We start from the raw sequence: 21,666 nt of genomic DNA, 5'->3' as shown, positions 1-21,666 counted from the left end.
TGAATAAATCGTTTTAATCTCAAAATTGTAATTTAATGTTCCAGCTCGTCCAAAGAAGCAAAGATAAAAAGGAGTTTCGTCATAAAATGCGTCTGCTCGCAATAAAAATTATAATACGTTCTCTTCTATATTATCCGAAAGACGACCATTTCGGTGGTATGTTAAACCCTTAGAAATGCGCCTTCTCGCGCTTTACGATACAGCTCGTATCGAAGCTTCAACGTTTACTCTCTTTAATGTCGATCGTTTGCGCTCATCGCAATCATATCCATCGAGCGTGACTTTAACGTACGGAGTCTCTCAAAATCGACGTTTCCACGATATCGCGTTCAAAGTCGAAAGAGTTGAGAGCGCTCTCGAAATTTGAAAATTTTATCGCGACGCGTCGCTGAAAGTGCTTTCCTACGTTTCTTTTTCTTCTTCCTTTTCTTTCTCTTTCTTCTCTCGTATCCCTTTCCCTTTTCTCTTTCACGAGCGAACGTTTGAATTTATTTTAACGCGCAAACCCTTCCACTCGAGCTCTTCTCGTTTTCTGGGATGCTTTCGAATTTTTTTCTCTTTCTTTTTTTTTTCCCTTTTCTTCTCTTTTTTTTCCCAAAACGTACGACCACACTGCATGATTCGGGTAAATGTGCTCGGTCTGCGACTTTTAAAACGAATCTTCTACCTTTCGAGATGCAGAAGACTAAGAGAAAAAGAAAGAGAGAAGAAGAGAGAGAAAGAGAACCGGTGTTCTTAAGGAGTTTTCGCGAGTTCTTACACGGCCAATAAAGCGCTGACAAATGCTTTCGGCGACACTATCGTACGGGCCTATCTTCTCTCGGTGGCCATTTCCATTTCGTCTTGGACAGAACCAGTTCGCTCGCTTGGCCGACGGCCACCGCGAAATTTTACGCTCATTACAAGCAATTAAGGAACGCGCTCGCATAAGAGAGAGAGAGAGAGAGAGAGGAGAGACAGAGGGATAAAAGAAAAAGTGAGAAGTCAAGGAGAAACGAACAAGGTCGAGAAAGCAGTTGGTAGTCGAAAAGAGATGAGAAAAGAAGTAGAAGATGGAAAAGAAAAAGAAAAAGCAACGCCGAGAAAACCGATACCAAATGTCTCTCGCATGTCCAGATAAACTTCTCCGGACGTCGGGACCTACGAATGGTAATTTCAATCTGTAAGGATTATCCGGATAACTGAGATAATCGATATTTATATCGAAAGTACAAAAAGGGTCCGATGGAACTCGTGGATGAGGAAGGAGAAGAGGAGGAGGAGCGGGTCGGCTGGATTTGGAGAAAAGGGGATAAAAGATCGTCAAGAGAAGTGCTTTGAAGGAACAGACTTAAGCCCTGGATATTATGATTCGTGATTCTTTGTATAAAAGTACACCAGCCGGTTGCTCCTTCTCCCAACCATATCGTTATCTCCCTTTACGACGATAACTGTTCGACGACTCTCTCTTTCTCTCTCCTTTATTCCCTTCTTTCTTTATTTCACGGACGTGATATTTCCGAATTTATCGACCACCTAGCGGAAACCATTGAACAGACTTTCCCTCTGAAATATCCGGTCGTTTCAAAAAACTCATAATACTGTTCTAGAAGTATGAAGTACTTACGTATATATATGTGTGTGTGTGTACATACATATATACATAAATAAATACATACACACGTCGAAAACGAAATAAAAAGATATATAAGTACTTGTACAAGTGTGATGGACTAAACGACATTCTTGTTCAATCATTTTCTGTTAAGCTTATTATAATCTTCATTTGTAGTTATAACATAAAATCGAAGAATAAAATTGAGTAAAATAATGTTTTTGCGCACAGTATATGTGATATAAAGTAAATGCGGTATCTATGTACATATATACGTACATATGGAACGAAAGAAGGAAAAGGAAACGATTAAATGCGATGTCGTTAGTATCGAAATCGATGGTCTAACAGATCAAATTTTCTCTCGTTGTTCCATCGTTTCGTTTAGTAAAGCTATTACAACTTTATTAAACCGCTCGTAGAAACGCAAACGTTTTTATTAAGCCGAAATTCCATATAAACGAATCTTTGCTTGAGAGTACCGATCGTTCGAGTTTTTATTGGAGTTTTAAAGGGATAGATTTGAAAGCCACTTATATCGATTGCCCAATCTGATTTTTTTTCCTTCCTTTATTATTTTTCGGCTCCGAATTTCGATACAAGAATCGATATATCGTTTACCATAAAAGTATGCGAATCTCGGAGGTATCGTTATAAGGTAATAAAACGATATGTACTTTCTCCTTCTCCATCTGTTTTACAATCAAATGTTACTTCGTTCGAATCTCGTTCGTTGAGTATTATACGGAAATTGATTCTACCTATTGGAATTAAATCGGGCCAAACGAGGGATGCACTTTTCTGCGCAGTTTATGACGCGTCCTCTTCGCTCGCTCTTCTTTTTTTTGTAGATACCGAGTACACGATCGTATCGTTATGAGATAGCGAAATACGAATACAACGAAAATAACAACAGGGATATTGCGCGATCGCCGAACAACGATTGTTTTACGATATTTCGTCGCCATTCATCGTCGCGATGACGATTTTATAATTTTCAATTTTGTCGATAACTCCTGTTTCTCGGGTAAATGTACGTACCTACGTATCTACATCATACACAATGCGAATGCGACAGAAAATAAAATCAAATTGCATTATCTCGTTTTTACGCCGCGGTAAAACGAATGTTTCTCGTGCTGAAAGCATTTTTTGCACGATTAAAATATGTATAAATATTTCTCGTGAGTCCCGCATTTTATTTCGTAACCGCGAGCCTGAAAACTAAAAATTCAAATACGAATTTAACTAAGGTAAACTTTCAATTTTACATTAATTTGACTTTTAAATCGAGTTTAACAATTCGTGACCGAGCAAGTTTGTCTTCTTTTTATTTTTAAGACAAGAATAATAATAGTTCTCTCTTGAAAGGATCGACGCATATAATATAAAATCATGATGGTATGATGGGAACCTGTTTCTAGCATTTACAATGTCCAAAAAATTTGTTCTTTTTTATTAAAAATAGAATCAATCAGGATAATTTGTTGCAATAACAAATAAGTCGCCGCTTGAAACTAGATGCGAAGGACCAGCACATCTTACAAAATGTTAGCTCCTTTCTGTGTATCTTGCGTCTTACAAAGTTACTATTTGGTTCTGTTACTGTAATATTTGCACAGAATCATGGACTCCAATTATCTAGATAGGAAAACGCGTAGGTAGGAAGGGGAAAGACTCGGCAAATGTACAACGAAGAGTAGAAGATGGGAGAAGGGTAGACGAAGTTTCGTGAGTTGGAAGAATGAAATGTTAGGGTCAGAAATGCCCAGAGGGTTGTTATTTTACCGAAAAACATTATATCTTGAGATCCTGATGGTTGGTCCTGACAACCCTTGAGATCGCCCTACGATCATCCGAAATAATATTTATAGATTCGGCTGGGCATATTAGGACGAGTAAATCGTTTCCGTTTCTCATTCTCAGTGAACGAAAAGATTATCATTCGAAAGGTAGATATATAATATCAATTTGATTCCGTGCTATAAAATAAGAAAATCCACAAAAAAGAGTTGCTAAACCGAACGTGTTAAGTGCGATCAAAAAGATTTAAGAGGAAGGACTCTTCAGATACTTGTCTCCTTTGAAGCGTTGACTTTATCGTCTGCCTATCATCGAAGCACAAAGTGGCACTACGAGAGAAAGTGGTATGGATGCGAAGAGAAAGAAGAAGAAGAAACGGAAATAGTGACGGAGAGTAACAGAGAGAGAGAGAGAGAGAGAGAGAGAGAGAGAGAGAGAGAGAGACAGAAAGAAAAAGAGAAAAAAGAGGAAGGTAGAGATTGGAAAAGTGGGCGAGAGTGGTAGAGAGCTCAGTGACTTTATGGTTGCGGCGGGTCGAACGTAAAAATCTATCAACAGACCCTTCTAGAGAACGACAAGGGGGATGAAGTGGTAGTGGTAGGTGGGTGAGAGGGTGGCAGCCGCGGGCGAGACAGCCGTAGCACCCCTCCGCAACAAGCGGTATTGACGAAATTGATTGCGGAGGGTGTATAACCGAGCTCTCTGCTCGGCGTGGGGTCGTACGGCTGGTAGGTGGCGAAACGCTGGCTCGGAGCCTGCTCGAGGTTCGCTCAGAGGGTAGGAGAAGGAGGGAGCACGCTCCAGGCCTCGTTTCTCCCGCTAAAACGCAAAAGGGTGAGAAAACATTGTTACTAGCAGTTACTCTTGCGCGAGTACCACAACCGCCTTCGTCTTTCTCTACCCCTCTTCGTCTTCCCAATCGTTCTTTTTCAACCCCTCTCTACCAGCAGCTACCAGTAGAGCTCCTCGACGTCGCTCGCGCGTTACATAGCCCCTAGGGATGCACGGAGAATCGAACGAATACTCCTCTGAACGAGAACGAGAAGAAAACCTCAAGGGTATCGACTTCGAAATCGCACCTTCAACATATATGTGTATACACATATATAATGTATATATATATATACATACATACACACATATAATCTTTTTCTCTTTCTCTTCTTTCTTCTTGTTCTCTTTTACAACACCTTCTCTTCCTGATTGAGAATACATTTCAAAGCGACACGCGATTTGACCTTTTACCTTACTACACTCTTTTACGCGTTTTCGGCCAAGGAAACGCAACACAACTTGTTCCGTCTTTTTATCGCGAAACTTTGCCAAGATACGTGATAAGAAAAGTTGCCTTTACTCTTTTATGTTTCTGTTCTTTGTGACTCTTTCAAAACTACACGCGACCGCTGATATTCTTTGGAAACTGGTCATGATATTGCAAGAACGTGCGACGTAAAAAGGGTTCTGTAAATGTCTCTAGTTATTTATTACAAATATTTACCTACGTTTGCTAAACACGTATCTACAGTTTATTGAACTCGTTTAAATTTACTATTTATATGAAGTTTTGGCACACGAACAAATAGTTCTCAATCGTAGTCCTAAACGGAGACCGCAACCGGATCGTTGTCTACCGTAAACGATCTTAGCTGGATTTCGTCTGAGAGCGTCATTCGTGGATTTGAAATGCAGTGAAGGATGTTCAGAGTCTGGCATCGATCCATTTGACCTGCCTGCTTGCCTGTCCGCCTGCCTGCCTGCCTACCTGCTTGCCTGCTAGTATCGAGTATTTTCCAGGAAACTGCAAGGATATTTTATAGACTTTGCAATTTCTCCGCTTCAGAAAATGTAGATATTGAATGGATAAACGGCTTGTCACGCGTGTCTCGAAAGTTCAGTGGTTCTCTCTCTCTCTCTCTCTCTCTCTCTCTCTCTCTCTCTCTTTCTCTCTCCGCTTTCTCAAAACTTCTAACGTCTCGCTTTCGTGAATTATTCCATTTATTCCATATCAAAACTCGATGATGTAAAGTTTTTGAAACATTGAATTTTACTTAAGGCATCTATATATTGAACAAAATTGAAATTATTAAAAGCCAGTTATATGTCTAATAATTAATATTATTAATAATAGTAATGATACGGTAGACATCAAATTTCTTAACTTCAGACCAAACTCCAAATTATCAAAATTTATGATATCTCGAGCTATTTTCTTAAGTATTAAGTAAAATCACTTCGACGTTTCATTAAATAGAATTAAGTATATATATTGCGTTATCGATGGTGACATAATCCGAAAAACAGAACGTGGTCATTGGATTATCGAGATATGCTGAACGCTCTCGTAATGTTCTCTCGATTACCGTAAAATCACGTTTTTCCAATGCTTAACCATTCGAAACGGTCCAATTAGGTCAGAAATTCCAATGACCCATTAAATTTCCGATATACATTGGGAAACAAAGAGATAGAGCAAGTGAGAGAGAGCACGAGAGAGGGAGAGAGAGAAAGAAGGAATAGGCATGCTTAATTCATTTCGCTCACGTTGTTTTCACAAACGAACTTGTGAAATGAATTAATTTCTAAACGAAATTAACTTAAGCACGATACGAGCAGGAAGAATGTTGAACGTTTCGTTAAAGAATTAATAACAGCCGAACGAAACGTTTTAGTTTGAATGGAACAAAACGGTGATTGTAAAAACGATCAAAGTTACGTCTCGATATAGTTGGACAAGAATTATAAACGTTCTTTGCATTTAGAATATAAATCGCTTACGTTTAGAATAATTGAAAGTGTTGTTAAATTCGTTATATTAATAAAAAAAAATTTAACGTCAATCTATTTAAAAAAAAATAAGTGCGTGATCTTCGTCGCACAATTTCTATAAAAATACAATTTGTAAAAAGTTATCTGGTTAAGTTAGATTATCGAATCTTTCAGAATCCGTAAACACGAAACTACAACGTCACTATACTTTCTCTTTTTCAGGTATACCATTTTTCTTCTGGGACTTCCTCTTACGTCTCTTCGTTCATCTCACAACTCGCAAGAATTTGCCATTCTTCTTTCCTCCCAACTTTTCCCTCCTTTTCTAAGAAAGAAGCTAAAGTATCGTCCTTCGTATCCAACGGTGTAACATTACATATTATATTCCCACCAGAGAACAGTCGCTGCTCACCCTTCTGCATTTTTCTTATCATATTTCTACTGAAGGATCTGCCATTATGGTTTTCGGAAGTGGGCAGTACATTAAAGGGACGGCTATTTTCCGATATTTATGAGCCAAGATCAGCCCTCTCGCGGAATGGGTAGGCACGTCGAACGTAGTCTTTGCGAAGGGAAAATCGTCGGAACGACTGTACTTATGTTAAATAATTCCAACGATAAATCTTACGGCTTAAATCGTGAAAATCGATTCTAAAATATATCGCTTTTGATCTGGAAAAGACGAAAACTGTTAAGTATTGTAAACGTCGAGATAAAGAGAAAGTATACAAAGAATCATTATTGTCCTCGTTAAAGGAGATGTCAAAGAATTTCGACTTTAATATTCTTTCTAATAAGTAGTCTTAAAGTCCTTTATCGAGAGGCATTGAAATCGTACAAGTTTTCTTTATGGGATGAATATCGAGACGGTTATAAGCTACTTCGGTGGAAGCGAATTTGAAGGAAAAGTTTTCGAATAGCGAATTAACGATAATGTAGCTGAGTGTTCGAAAGGAAAACAGGACCGCGCAAGAATTTCGATGTTAAGCCGTTGTCGTTGTAGCATTGAAAACCCCTCGGGAATTCGAAGTGCCAGCTCTCTACCTTTCGCCTTCATTGATATCTGGAGTGTACGTGTATTTGTATAGTATTAAAACTTGAAACTCCGTCCGAGGTCTAGTCGGGAGTTTTAAGCTCCGAAAGTTCCTGTCCTCCTTTCAGTATTTATGCCCCGCGTATTTCAAAAGCTTTTGTCCGTGAGGTCTGAAAAGCTCATTGGGTTAGTCAAACACATTTATCAACGTGTAGTAACGCCTATAACTTGAACAATTTTCATTAATCTACGAAGAGTACTGAGTTTACATCTTGACTTAATAAAACCTTTTTTTTTCTGCTGTTTGTCTCCTATTAGTTAAACATACGTTTAATATAAACAATTAATAATTTACGTTGTATATTTCATACGCGTAGATTAAGAATTTTCGATGTAGTAACAAATAATAATAACAATTAAAGGTATCTACCGTGCTCGGATAAAAGGACGATGTAGAGGTCAATGTATACAAATATAAAGATATGTATACGCGTAAAAGATAAACAGAAAGGCGTGCACGCATACATGTAGAAAGAGAGAGAGAGGGGGGGGGGAAGAGAGAGAAGAGGGAGAGAGAGAGAGGGAGAGAAAGAGAGAAAGATAGAGAGACACATCAAGTAGTAGGCGTACCATCGCGACTCCATTATCATATAGCAGAGTTGGCAACCCTCCCACGTTGCTCGCTTGAATTGCGAGCTTGCCCTTCCACCCGCTGCTGCAAGATATGACTTTCACTCCCACGTCCGCCGGTAGTAACGCACAAAAAGATGTTCTGAATAGAAACTTCGCGGCATTAGGGGACAATTGGGCTCTCCGTCGTCACGTTATTATTCCCTCCACCGCCATGGAGAAGAGAAGCCAGGAGCACTCCTGAAATTGCTGAAATTTATAGACTGAGAGAGAGAGAGAGAGAGAGAGAGAGAGAGAGAGAGAGAGAGAGAGAGAGAGAGAGAGAAAGAGACGAGGTAGGAGAAGAAAAAAGAAAAAAAAAGATAACGGACAGTGAAGAGGGTGAGTCCAAAAAAGAAAGGAAAAAAGAAAATGAGAAAAAGAGAGAACGGAGATTGAGATAGTTCGAGAAAGTTTACTCTTTCTTCAAAATATTTATGGTTTTCTTTTTTCCGATTTAGCCGCTCATACGAATACTTTCTTTTATATTGTATAGTATTAATTTTTACAACATGATGTCGGCGCGCTTGTTAATATACTAATGAAATAAGTAATTGAATAGAGAAACAGGAAATGAGTTTTCTTAAGTATACTACCTTACGATGATACTTTCTAAAGCGAATAGGAGTAGCGATATATCTAATTATTTGCTCCATCAAATCGACTATGCGAAACTTTATCGAAGAAGCCCAAAGTCGTCTGTATGCTTCTTTGAGGATGTCTTACCTTTCGATTACAATCCAAGAGAAGCCGTATCCAAGCTTCGTTCCTTATTCATCGCTCTTTTCTTTCATTCGCCAGTTATATAGATATCTCGAAGGAATAGGATGAATTGCGAGCGTTATACAGATTCCAACTTCTCAAACAAAAGTTCTCGTTTATCCAAGGCGGACTTCTTCCTTCGAAGCTACCATCCTTTTCAGAAGAAATTCGTGCAAATGTCAAATGGGAAACGTTAGGACAAATTAATATCCTAATTACGGTATCTTTGATTAAACTCTACGTGTGTTACGCTTTTAAATGATTACATGCAATCCGAAATGGAAACGTTGATCTAACGAGCTCCGACTCTAAAGACGATCGGACTGAGACTAACTTACGATGTCAGTCATGTTTATATAGGATTTCCAAAGATACAGTTTAGTACTCTGTGTATTTGGTTGACCTCCTTTCATACTCGCAATGTTAAGCGTACTAACGAGTAAGTAAACAAAAGTTTTACGTTGTAAGTGAAAAAAATAATAACTATTTCTTATCGTTAGAATATTTCGAAGCAAGGTTATTTTATTGTCAAGAACATTAGTTGTAAATGAGCTCTTCTAATGTAGACACACTTTTCGATTCTCTCTCAAATAATTTACCTTGATTCATAAATCGCATTTCGAAACAGTCGTACAACATTTTGAAAGAGATAGGAGTGAAAAAGAAGATTCTACAGTGTATATGAACAAAGGTGGGTGGATAAAGAAGATAACAGCGAACAGAGCGAAAACGAGAGAGAGAGAGAGAGAGAGAGAGAGAGAGAGAGAGAAACAGAGAAACAAATAAAGAAGGGTGAGATTGAAGCTCCGAATCGGCGTTTATCGTCCCAACAAGCCGGCTTTTAATGGGCTGTTCGAAAACTGTGCTGTTAGAAATAATCCGGAGTCTGGTTTGTAGAATCCGTAGGGAGAGAAGCACGAGATAGCGAGACAGAAGAGGATGGATAAAGGGCACAGACGAGGGTGTTGGAACGAGGAAAAGGAAGAGGAGGAGAACGAAGAGGTGGCAGAGAAGCAGCAAGAGAAAGTGGCAAGGGGGTGGATGGGTTGGATTTGCGCGGAGGTGGTTTAGGAAAGCAACGAGGGGTGCCGAGCCCCAACGCCGACGACAATACCTTACGGTTCAGCGCACTCTCGGCTCAGGATCGCAGCGTTGAATCCAAACGGTGGTTGCCAACAGTGGTCGAGACGGTAGTGCAACGTTTCGTGCAAGGGGGTTGAACCATGCGCCACTCTCTTCTGTCTATCTCTCTCTCTCTCTCTCTCTCTCCCCCTCTCTCTCTCTCTCTACCCTCGTTCTCCCTTTCTGTTTAAACTAGACACGTGGCCCCGTTTACGTATCGAGAGAAAGAGATAGAGAACACACGCGTGTTCTATACGTACATATCGGCTGACGTCCTTTGAAAACCGAAATCAAATACATTATTCGGGACTCCGATGGACCAGTCACTAGTCGGCACCCTGCTTGGATCTTCCCATTGTCCCGTGCTGTCAGCCTGGAAGAGATTGCGTGACTTTATTGCCTGGCTAACACTCGCAAGTAAGAACGCCTGACCGCACACTGATTTTGAGGCCAATGCTTTTGCAATTAAGTGTCTCGATGGCTTGATGCGGTCTTTCGATCTAAAGCAATCTTATATTCGACGCTCTGCGGATGATCGATGAGGATAAAAACGTATAGTCCGACACTTTGTAAGACGATCGAGATTAGAATTTATCTCGTATAGTCCCGGCATCACTCACGTCACCTTAAAGGATTCACTTTGCACGCGATGATCCGCTCAAGGAAAGAGAAAGAAAAAAACGAGAAAGAGATTTATATTATAATATATCTTGGAGCTCTTTAAGGATGGCAAGTTAATTAGCACGAAAGTCGGCGAAACGGTTTAATTCGAATACTCGCAATATAATCGCAAATGTACAAGGAAGATACAAAGAGAAAAAGAGAAAAAGAGAGAGAAAGAGAGAAAGAGAGAGAGAGAGAGAGAGAAAGAGAAAGAAATCTCTTTTCCATGGAAGAAAGTATAAAGTCACATCGTGATAGCTCGGTCGAATTAAAGGTCACAAAGCCCATCTCGAAACGTATTTAAGAGCGAGGAATGGGATGGCATCCGTCTACAGAATAAAACAGGACCAAGTCAACTTCGCTTTATTTCGGAGGGAGAGATCGTCTTCTGTAAATATGCAAATTGTACGGACTACCATCCTTCTTTGTCTAAAGCGCATCCGATCTAGAGGCGGTCGGTCGGTTGGTTGGTTGGTTGGTTGGTTCGTCGGTCGGGGGTACCGGGCCAATGAGATTCAATTTACTTCCACCAAAACGACGTACTCGGTAATACACCTCGGGTGTGGCTCTCTCTCTCTAGCTTGCTCCTCTTTCCTTTCCCTGTGAACCCCTATATTATTGCCTTCGTAATAGCGTGACAGTAATTTGTATGCAAAATCATTTCACTGAACTATCCAAGTGGTAGTGGCGCAAGCGCTCGCGAGCATGTTCCGCGAACTTATACTAATTTTCTTTTGTTTGCATACAAGAACTATTTGGAAACTCGATAGATTTTAGATATACTCTTTCTCTTTTCAATCTTTTTTATCTCCGGGTTTTCTTATCTTTTTTTTTTCTGTAAAAATACAGTACAAATGGACTGATCGATACTCGACAAACATTTTTGTCGCGATCTCTCCGTCGACCAGTTAAACCTGTTTTATCTGTCAATACGAACGAGTAACAAGTAATTTAATTCCTCGATAGATAAAAGAAATGTATAATTTAATTATCTATAGTTGCCGGAGTGTGTAGATACAGATGGTGGTAGTTGCAATCGCAAGAAGTATTCGTTTTGGTTTTATCGGAACGATACTGGTTGTTCGCTGCTTCTGATTTATAAGACCATGTACGTCGGTCTACGCCACAGAAAACAAATACCGCGAGTAACCAACGAGGCGAAGGTGGGTAGTGAGAAAAAGAGAAGGGTCAAGTGAAAAAACTCGTAGAGAAGTGCATGAAAATTTATTTCAACCATCCAATTGTATTTTCTTAAGTGGAGGCTTGGGTACGTTCGACAGGCTCATCCTGAACAGAAGCTGGGCTCTTATCTCGGCTAACAGAGTGATGGATGTCGATCTTTTCCCAATCCTGCGCTCATATCGCCTTCCTCTACTACGCCCTTATCCAATACGCACTTGAAAGAAGTGCATGGAGTAGTTTCTTGAATAAATCTCTAGCAAGAGCGATCGTATCCAGTCCCCGTTCCACACTGGATCCTTCCATTCTAAGAAAATGCAAAGAGATCTATGCAAAATAAATAACGCCAGCCGATCCTCTACAGCAGCCGCAAATGGTTTGAAAACTTTCTTTCTTTTTTAATAAAAATAAAAGAAAGAAAAGTTAAGTATGCTGAATGTCGGAGAAAGTTAAAGGCGAACTTTAACGACTTGTATCTAGTGCTCACCAGGCGAGTAAAAAAATCAATAAATTAGCTTTCCAGAAGCATTCTTTATGGAATAATAAAATATTCTGTCATTTATGAATTCGCGTTTATATAAAACTTATGAAATGGAACGTTTCAAAATTTAATGTATATTACATTTAAATCATTTCCGTTTTTATATCCGAAGACATTTAATAATTAATCGGTTAATTTCTTACGTGAATTCTTACTACCATGTGGTAAATGAGAAGATTTCGGTTATGAAAGACATTTTCCGTCATTCGTAATAGCTCGAAATGGATTGAAATCAATCAACCACATAGATACAGTAGACGACAAACATATATCTAGCAAATAATTCATATTGAATTCCCATTCAGCCACAGTAGGGGGACAAGAAATGTTACATCAAACGATCAGTCCAATGCAATTTCTTTCAGAGGCTTTCAGCTAGGAAAAAAAGCATTCCGTCTTGCGTACACTAATTTTAATCTTATTACGTCTTAAAAAGAAAAAAAAAAAGAGAGAAAGGAGAAAAAACGATATACGGACACAAGGGAATAAGGTCCACACTTCAATGACTCTGCAGATTGGGTGCCGATAAACAGGGAGATTTCCTCCCAGTGGACTTTACGAAGGATTCCCGAAGAAGGAGGGGATTTTGCCCTTTGATCGGCACTACTGTTGCGAGATGCGACGAACCCCTACCCCTCAATACGAAGGACGCTTGAAAAATCCCATTGGAAATGCTGATAAACCAGTCACCCCATGGTGAAAGTATTCAAGCGATTCGATGCCTGTGCATGTCCAGTGCAAAGTTATTGCGCTCGAGCCAACTGTACTTCTCCAATAGTACTCTCCTTATCACGCCTGCAATGTCCTTGGGGAGGTATAACGATGCCTTTTTTATTCTCTTCACGAGTAATATTCATGACCTACGATAAATTTTTGACCCGTAATGAACTGAATATCGTTATGTACCTACAGACATATGCAATAACAGCATATATGATCCTTTAATTAATAATATGATTTTCATATCGTTCTGGGAATTACATTATGTGAATATTGCATTTATATTAGCTACGATTGTTACGATACAAGAAAAGCAAATTGAGAAACATACTTCCGCGGTTCATAGGCTAGGCGATCTCCCTTTGAAGGATAAATCGAGATCTAAGTACCGGTGGCAACTCGATTCCGCAGGAAAAGGAGCCGTGACGTTTCTCAAACGACCGATTGAAGGCAAGTACACGCGGTAGGTCCATTGATCGAGAGAAATCCAGATACAGAAAGTTAGAGGACGACAGAGAAGCTACGGCGGTTATTGGGTACACCGAGGTGGACGAGGGTGGTAAGGAGGAATGTATTGGTATCTGCTTTACGAGTACGAAACCAACCCATACCTCTCAAAGGATCGTTCAACCGCGTCGGATTGGTCTTTCGGATGGCACGATTTCCTATTTGGGGATTGAAATTCCCTTTAAAATCAGACTAGTGATATTTTTTTTCGTCAACATTGTAAATCGGTTTAAATAATACGAACTAATCTTAAGCACATAATCTCAGTTTCGTAATTTCATAATTTCTTTCAGAATATTGCTAAAACAAAGTTTCCCATCGTATACTTGAAATGAAATGTCAAGGACAGAGATTACAAAGAGTCTTTAAATTCTTAGGAAATTAATTAAAGTTACAAAACGTTAGACAAAAGATCTACATATGTAAAAGGAGAAATGATTTGTCGTGTAAACGAAAAATAATCATGTTTGCTTTTTCGTAGACACCGACGGAAGAGTGACGTGCGGTTTACTGATTCAAAAAAAAAAAATACTGCTAAGTAGCGACTAAAGGATTGTCAATATTCTCTTTTTCTTCTTTCCGACGATTTACTCTAGGATGGTGGTAAGTTCTGAGATCAAAAGAAGAATGAGAAAAAATAGGAAGTACAAAAAAGCGAACAAAAGCAAGGAGCGAAGGAAAAAAGTATAGAGAGAAGAAGAAAGAGAGAGAGAGAGAGAGAGAGAGTGAGAGAGAAGAAAGATACCGACTTTTTCCCTCTTCGATATCGAGTTGGCGACTCTCTGCTCATTTTCCTTCGTCCTTATCCTTCGTTCCCTGTTCGAGGAAGCTGGCCCTTACTTCTTCTTCTTTCCCTTCTCTCGAGATTAATTATTCGACCTTCTTCTCGCGTCATTACGCGCCGAGTCCAAATAATCGGCGACTCACTTTGGATCTTTTCGTAAAGCGCCAACCACTTAGCACTTTGGGATCCTGAAGGAGAGGTGACTCCTCGTTAAACCGGTAAGAGGACGAACGATCTGTATTAAAGAAAAAGAGAAAGAGAGATAGAAAGGATGAGTGAAGAAGAGAATTCGAGGCGATAGCGGGTGGAGACAGAAGGGCTTACGAAGGGACCGTGGGATGAAGGGAAAAGAGAAGGAGGAGAAGAAGAAAAAGAAGAAGAAGAAGAAGAAGAAGGTGGAGAACGGCCCCACGAACGTTGGCAGTGTCGTATGAATAATACATCGGAGCCTCGCGCGTACCACAGTAGTACGGAGGCTGCTTGTGCTCGTACGAGCCGGTTCTTGGCCTATTTTACAATTCCTTTGATACCGGGCGCACAGACCTGGCCGTCGTATAACCAACTCGAATGACGAGACTCTGAGTAAAAGGAGAAAGAGGAGGATGGGATGAAGGAGGATGTTACGAAGATGGTGGATGCTTTTTGGTCTACGAGAAAATTACCCGAGAAGAATATATCCTTTCCCGTACATTTATCGCTTTTTTGAGAAATTTTTTCTCTGATATTTTTCGAAAAAGAAAAATAAATTCAATCAGAATTCTTTAAAGATATTTAAAAGTCTGAATTGTAAATGCCACGTGCTTGTTTTCTGAATAATAACTATAGTCATATTAGAGAGTTATTGTCTTATCAAGTAATAACAAAGAACACATAATAAATATTAAATGCAATATTTATAGAACGTGTGATAAACTCTATTTGTTAACTAAACCGTAGATATTGTTATGTTCTAATATTTAGATATACTTAGTTACTACTCTCACCACGATATGTGAGAAAGAAACCACGACTTATACTTTCTTTATTCATAACATTTTATTCGATACGATTAATAAATATCTTGAAATGGAAAAGAACAAGGGACTTAAGTTTCTTAAATCGTAATTTCTTGAAACGATTTTTAATGTGTAATAGCTATAGTTTATAGCAAAAATCCTTTATCTTGGTAAAAAGCGAGCGTGATGGTTTTCAGGTCATGATAAATCCGTCTTCTCGGTTTTCCTAGCAAGGATCGTTGAGAAGACGACGAAGACGAATCTAAGCCGACCCATTGAAATGCGTACGCTAATTGCGCGAACGGGCGAGGCGTAAACGACCATTCAGGAGGGGTTCGCGCGGCCGACGAGTACTCGGTGCTTTCATTATGCGCGCTTGTTCCGCGACGTCGTTAATTAGATGCTCCGTGAAAGAGAAAAGTGACGCCCGCGCGCTTGAGCTTGGGCACAAAAAAAAATAACGTTTTTGCGCTTACGCGTTACCGTTTATATTGCCAAATGGCGGCTACTTAACGCGCAACGAGCTCTTTTCATGAATTCATTGTTAAGGGGACGTCGTTCCTCTTGCACAACTAAGTTTATTGTTCCACGAACGAAAAAGGAATCTTGCAAACTGTTCCTAGTCGATAAAGTTTCAACGAATAAAACTATTTTGCGATTTACAGCATCCCTTTTTTATTATTCTATTTGGCAATAAGAATTTTTAACAACACTTCGCATCTTTTAGAGATTTCTACTTTCGCAGATTTTATAGAAAAGGACATGATCATGACTATCTTTGTCGATGATACGAGATCAGATCAAGGATAACGCGTTTGAAGATTAATAGAGACAAAGTATACTTGTAAAGTATGACACTTAAAGACATAAATAATGAGCTATGGTGTAACGAGGATAACTTGTCGTGACAAAAAGGAATGAATGCTATGTAGATACGTACATACATGTATTATATATACGTAGGTACTTGCTTGTGTATTATATGTATAGGTAAGTCGTTCGTTGGTCGTGTCGATTAATCGTTCGTCTCGGTCACCAGTAATTCCAGCTTCCGAATGAACTCTTACGGAAAGACGTAATTACTATCTCCTGTAGCAACGGTGATTGGCAATCGGGAGGATCGACAGAAAATAAGGTTAAAACGCGGTTGAACGTCACCGACGTGACTGGTGTCGGTGGTCCGTGCAGATAGCTTCCGGTAAAACGACAGCATTTCCTTCCTTGCGTGTTCGTGTATCTACATTTATCTCTGTGTGCGTACATGTGTGAGTGTGGTCTGTAGGTTGTGTCTGTCTATCGGATCTGCTTCGAGAACGGCTCGTCGTCGTTACAAATCGAGTCCGGGCGAAGCTCGAATTACACTCTCTTCAATTTTACGGTATCACCCTGGTTGCACGCTAGAACTGTTGTAGATAAGGCGATCGGTGACGAGTGGTGAAGAAAAATGGCAAAAGGAGAGCTAAGTTTTCGTATACTCGTCGGAGGCTGCGACAACGGTAAAGACTACGACGAAAGCAGGAAACGGAAAATCGCTTGACTGACGTGACCCCGATCTCGGGTTCACCCAGTGACGTTCAAAGTAATTGAAACTACCTTCGAGTCTTTCGTTTTCAATCGAAATTTACTGCCCGGCCATTACTTCTACGCCGAGGAAAACATATCAAACGAAAAGAACATGTCTTAATTGTCGATATTCGGTCTTAATTGGTTCTTTCTTCGTGAAGGTACGAACTGATAAGTCTAATTATAGATCATTGTACTGCGACACAGAATAAATAATCACAGTTGGAAATACTTTTGTGAGTACTCTCGTAAGTTCTCTCTTCTCTTTTCTTTTTTTTCCAGAGATTCATGAGAACTCAGCAAGATTTGATCTTTTAGATTACATCGAGCGAACTATCACAAACTTTTCTTTTCCTCTATCGGATTGCTTTGATTCCTCGCAAGATATCGCTTCCTAAATAAAGTCTCAGCTTGTGGATGAAAGAAACTTCGAATTGCTCTTTGATGACGATGTGTCGCCAAGTTATGCTATATTTTAGTTCATGGCTATTTCATGACGTAGATATTGACAAGGATTCTCTTCGAAAATAAGAGTATAACTTCCTATATATCGTTCCGTTATTCTATCTATGAGATTGTTATCATCTTTTATCCTGCTTTATGATTTCAACGAAAACTGTAATAGTATCTATCAATTTACCTATCTCTCTAAATTGAATAAAACTAAAAAAAGAAATAAAGTGAAAAAAGAACATCGATTCGTTTGAGAACGTGATGCAGTACGGTATCAATTTTACCACTCGGATTTTCACTGGGCTAGAAATCTGTCGTTTCGTTTTTTTCGTCTTTTTTCTCTGGTCCGCTTGAACGTCACAACTTGTCCTATGAAACAACAACGACGCCACTCTGGTATCTCGATGAGCGTATTGAGAAGCAAGAGTGCACCGTCGTTGTGGAGTATACAATACGAAGCGCCGTACGAAGGTTACGCGAGGGTATACCGTAGGGTTAGAGAAAGAGAGAGAGAGAGAGAGAGAGAGAGAGAGAGAGAGAGAGAAAGGGAGAGAGAGAAAGAGAGAGAGAGAGAGAGAGAGAGAGAGGAGTAGAAAAGCAACCCTCGATCGATACCATGCTCGTTCGACGAACGCAGCAGCTTTCGTCCCCCGTGGGTCATTTCGATGCCATATGGGACGAACGTGGATGCTAAGTTTTCGACAATGCGTTCTCTATTACTCCGCTCTTTTTTTCCTCTCTCTACTTGCATTCAACCTTTCTCCCTTTCCACGCTTTTCGCCCTCTTGCGCATCGTACTACGCCCCTTTAAAAGTCCTTCGCTAGCCGCACTTGCTTTTTTTCCATTCCGAGAACCCAACGTCGTACGTTTCGACAAAGGCGCGATCGTTGACACCATTTTTACCATCTGGAATTATTATTATTACTATTACTATTGTTCCTTTATATTCTTAAGAAAAATCATCACGGAGGAAATTTTGTTCGAGCAAAGAGGGACGATACGATCTTCTATCACACAAATGTCGATAATACTCGTAGATAATACAATGCGAGTAATAATCGTGCGACGTTGATCCGTGGTGTCTGGCATGGATGATTTTATTAAAAATTCATACATTTGGAAACTGCTGCTGCAAGCGAATGCTGTCAACTCTCTGTCTCGCGAGAATAACAAGAGAAAGATAGATAGAGAAATTGTCGTTGGTGGATATCGTTGTGGTGAACGTCCGAGACAAGAGAGACAGAGAAAGAGAGAGAGAGAGTGGGAGAGAGAGAAACAGAAAGAACAAACGAGTCGAAACAGAAGAGAAGAAAGAGAAGAAGAAAGACGATGAAGAACAGAATAACTGGAAAGGGTAGACGATTGCATAGAGTTCTTCTCTCTCTTACCTCACCCCCATCATAACAGCCCCGCACCTCGACTCTTAGTGGTGCTTGCAAGGTATCAGGATTTTACCCTCTCGTCGTCGGTCTCTCTTCTCTCCGCCAACAGTCTGCTACGACATCCGGGTACAAAGACAGACGCGCCTCCGCGCCCGAGCCTCATTTAAATAACAGATAATTGCCAGCCCTGTTAATTGAAGCGCCACGGGAATCGTCGGGGTAGAAGAGTTACCCAAGATTTCGCACGGAACTACCCTTACCACCTTCGTCTCTCTTTCTCTCTTTCTCTCTTAGTCTTTCTCTGCTGTCGTGTCCTTGACTCTCTCATCGTCAACGCGTTTCCGTTACCGTCTTTCAACCCTGTCTTCGAAAGATAATACGAGACTATTCGTTTCTCTCTTTCTCTTTCTCGTGCTCGCGCGATCCTACGATAAATAATTCGCTTTTGTCGTCAGATGCAATACTCCCCGAGGCTCATTATAATCTCCGCTAAACTTTTAATCCATTGTCGGAAGGATTGTAGAAACAGTTTGAGTAAACGTTTCCTTTGCAAACGCTTGATCTTAATATCAATGATCTCGATGAGAGATTTACTAAAGAGAGATTATTTGGACTAATCGATTATTTTAATTGATAACGTTCCCAATGCGTATTAATATTCTTATTTCGAAATTAATCAACAATGCATATTTCGAAGGACACGATATCTTTCAAGAGACTTAAGAGAGAGAAAGAGAGAATATTTCTTGTCATCCGAGGATTCTAATTTATAGTCGAAGGAAAAAAATAATTAGTAAGCCTATATCTTTCTATGTTTCGATTAAGAAGTAAACGACAATGTTCGACATTGTTTCTTTTTAAAATAACGTACTTCAACATTTTCTGTACACAGGAAAGTTATGGGTAACACGCCGATCCTGTTTTAGTTGGAAAAAGTTTGCGTCTCGTGCAAGTACTCGCTCGGTATAACTCAGCGTGAAATCAAAGAACCGACGGACTGCAGAAGCGTCGCTTCCGAGCGGAGAGAACTCGTTTAAATAACGTATAATTGCTAGTTCTGTTAATTGAAGAGCTGCGGGTATCGCGCGTTATCCGACCTTCGTTCGTGCCGGCTGCTCCGTAGCCTGTAGTTAGTGGCAATATCTCCGTCGATCTCGCTTCTTGCGTTAGTAAGAATACAATGGGACTTAACCCTTTAACGCCTACCGCGTCCAATTCGTAAAATATTCCTTCAAGTATTTCTAATGTTGTCCTTTTTCATTTCCGAGAAAGTGAAAATTAGCCATGTCGGTTTAAAAATACAACAAGCAATATTCGAGAATATTACATATGTAAGAGTTTACCCAAAAAACGAATTTCATGGACTTCACATCGTTAGAATTCGATTTCTATACTAACTTTTATGAACCATTTTTCATACGTTTACAGTAGCAAGAGTTAAGTGGTAAGAAAAGGAAGAGAAGACGAAAAAGAAGAAAAGAAAAAGGAATGAGTCGTAGAGACGACGTAGTCGGTGCTGTCGAATACGAATGAAAAAAAAAGAAGAAAAATAAAAAGAAAAAAGAAAAGAAATAAGAATCCTATTTCCCGTTGATTCGACTAACGTACTTACTTACCTACATAAAGCACGGACAAGCGACGAGCGCATCTCCAATGAAAAGCTTTCGAAGGCAGAAAAGTTCGGACTGACGTGCTTTTCTTCTCTAAGCGATAACTTGAACCGCATTGCGAAGCGGTGGTTTCGATTCTCCGGAGAAAAGCGATTCTCGATAGGAAGGACGAACGAAACGTCCAGGTTCGAAATTCGAAACCTCCTATCCCTCTTTCTCCTGGGGGCCTCTATTGCCTCGAGTCGCAAACTTCTCTTTAACTCTGCTTACACAAAGAAGCGTGTTCGTCGTTGAGAACTGTCAGGATGAAAAGTCTCGAATCAAGGTGTCGTTCTCTCGTTCCTACTGGATCGAACTTGCCTTCGGCAGCTTCCAAGAGGATCCTCGTGTGAGAGCGACCTTTCGTGATACCTTCGGATACCCTCGGGCTAACTCCTTCTCCCTCTTTCCCTCTCTTTCTCTCACTCTCTCTCTTTTTACCTCTCTTTCGCCTTCTTATTCCAGCACGAATACCCAGCCTGCTCGCGATTGGCAAAACGGTTTCAACGATTGTCTCCTCCCGTTTCTATCACTTCTGCCAAAATGTACGGTTCGTTATCTTTTCTTTCGAGAGGATAAACCGAACTGTATCGCGACCGCCTCCGAGATGGCCTCCGGCTAAATTAAAACTCTCTAGGTTTTCTCTTGATCTTTTTATTGTTAAATAGCCGAATCGTTATTACGAGCGATTTATAATTAATAAAGAAACAATTTATAATAATTCTGTTATCATTATTGAAAGTATAAATCTATTTCCTCTGATAATGTAAAATTATAGAGCAATCGAAGAACGTCATAGTTTTATCGACGAAGAAAAAAAGATTATAGCCCTCGGCTAATTTTAACGGCACATTTTCACGTTTGGTACATCACGATCGTGGCCTCAGCAGCATCGTACCGTCGCATTGTGCAAGAGTGTCTGTGACATTGACATGCGACTGCGAAAAACGGGGAAATTCGCGTAAAAGTTCTCGAATTCGTCTGATGCATGCGGAACGATCGCTCTCTACTGAACGAAATTGGCAGTTCGATTGAACCAGACAAAAAAGCTACGGCATGGTCGCCGTCGCGAAAGATTTATCGACGATCTCTCGAAGCGCTGAGTATCTAGTGTTTCTTTGATGACTTCGAACGAATTTCAACGATTAAAATTCGATGATCTATAACTTTTTTATTTTCGAACTCGTTAATAATGTTAAAATCGTAGAGTCCAAATATATATGAGAAGAAAGATGTAAATTTTTTATTATTTTTTCCAATGAAAAATATGTTAATTATTACATTTCTCTATTCTTATTTTAATTCGTTAAGTTGGCAGCTTTTGAAAATATCTTTTCAACTGAAATAGAAGTTTCATATGATTCAACGTATTCAATAGTCAGTAAAATTCACTAGAATACTTCTATAATATTGGTGATAAAGTAATTAAAGATTTTTTTTCGTTCGGTGATTATCGACCGGCCAATGTAACTAATTAAAT

At 39.8% G+C, this 21,666-nt stretch overlaps 1 long non-coding RNA gene across 6 annotated transcripts in view; it reads right to left on the bottom strand.

The window, feature by feature from the left end:
• LOC127064733 (uncharacterized) overlaps positions 1-21,666 on the bottom strand; it is a 220,390-nt gene that overhangs the window by 11,423 nt on the left and 187,301 nt on the right. Inside the window, exons 7-9 of one of the 6 annotated variants that reach the window (XR_007781808.1) lie at positions 10,010-10,122; positions 8,592-8,780; positions 7,651-8,075 (exon numbers count right to left, since the gene is read on the bottom strand). The exons of 2 other annotated variants lie outside the window; for them this stretch is intronic. This is a non-coding gene — a long non-coding RNA (uncharacterized LOC127064733). Of the gene's footprint in view, positions 1-7,650; positions 8,076-8,591; positions 8,781-10,009; positions 10,123-11,498; positions 11,899-14,108; positions 14,379-21,666 lie in introns of those variants that run through there. 3 more of the 6 variants (XR_007781804.1, XR_007781806.1, XR_007781805.1) reach the window with 3 other exon arrangements.

This window comes from Vespula vulgaris, chromosome 6 (assembly GCF_905475345.1).
Source record: "Vespula vulgaris chromosome 6, iyVesVulg1.1, whole genome shotgun sequence".
NCBI lineage: Eukaryota > Metazoa > Arthropoda > Insecta > Hymenoptera > Vespidae > Vespula > Vespula vulgaris.
The sequence above is the reverse complement of the archived record's forward strand: the minus strand, read 5'-3'. Positions and strand labels throughout refer to the sequence as shown.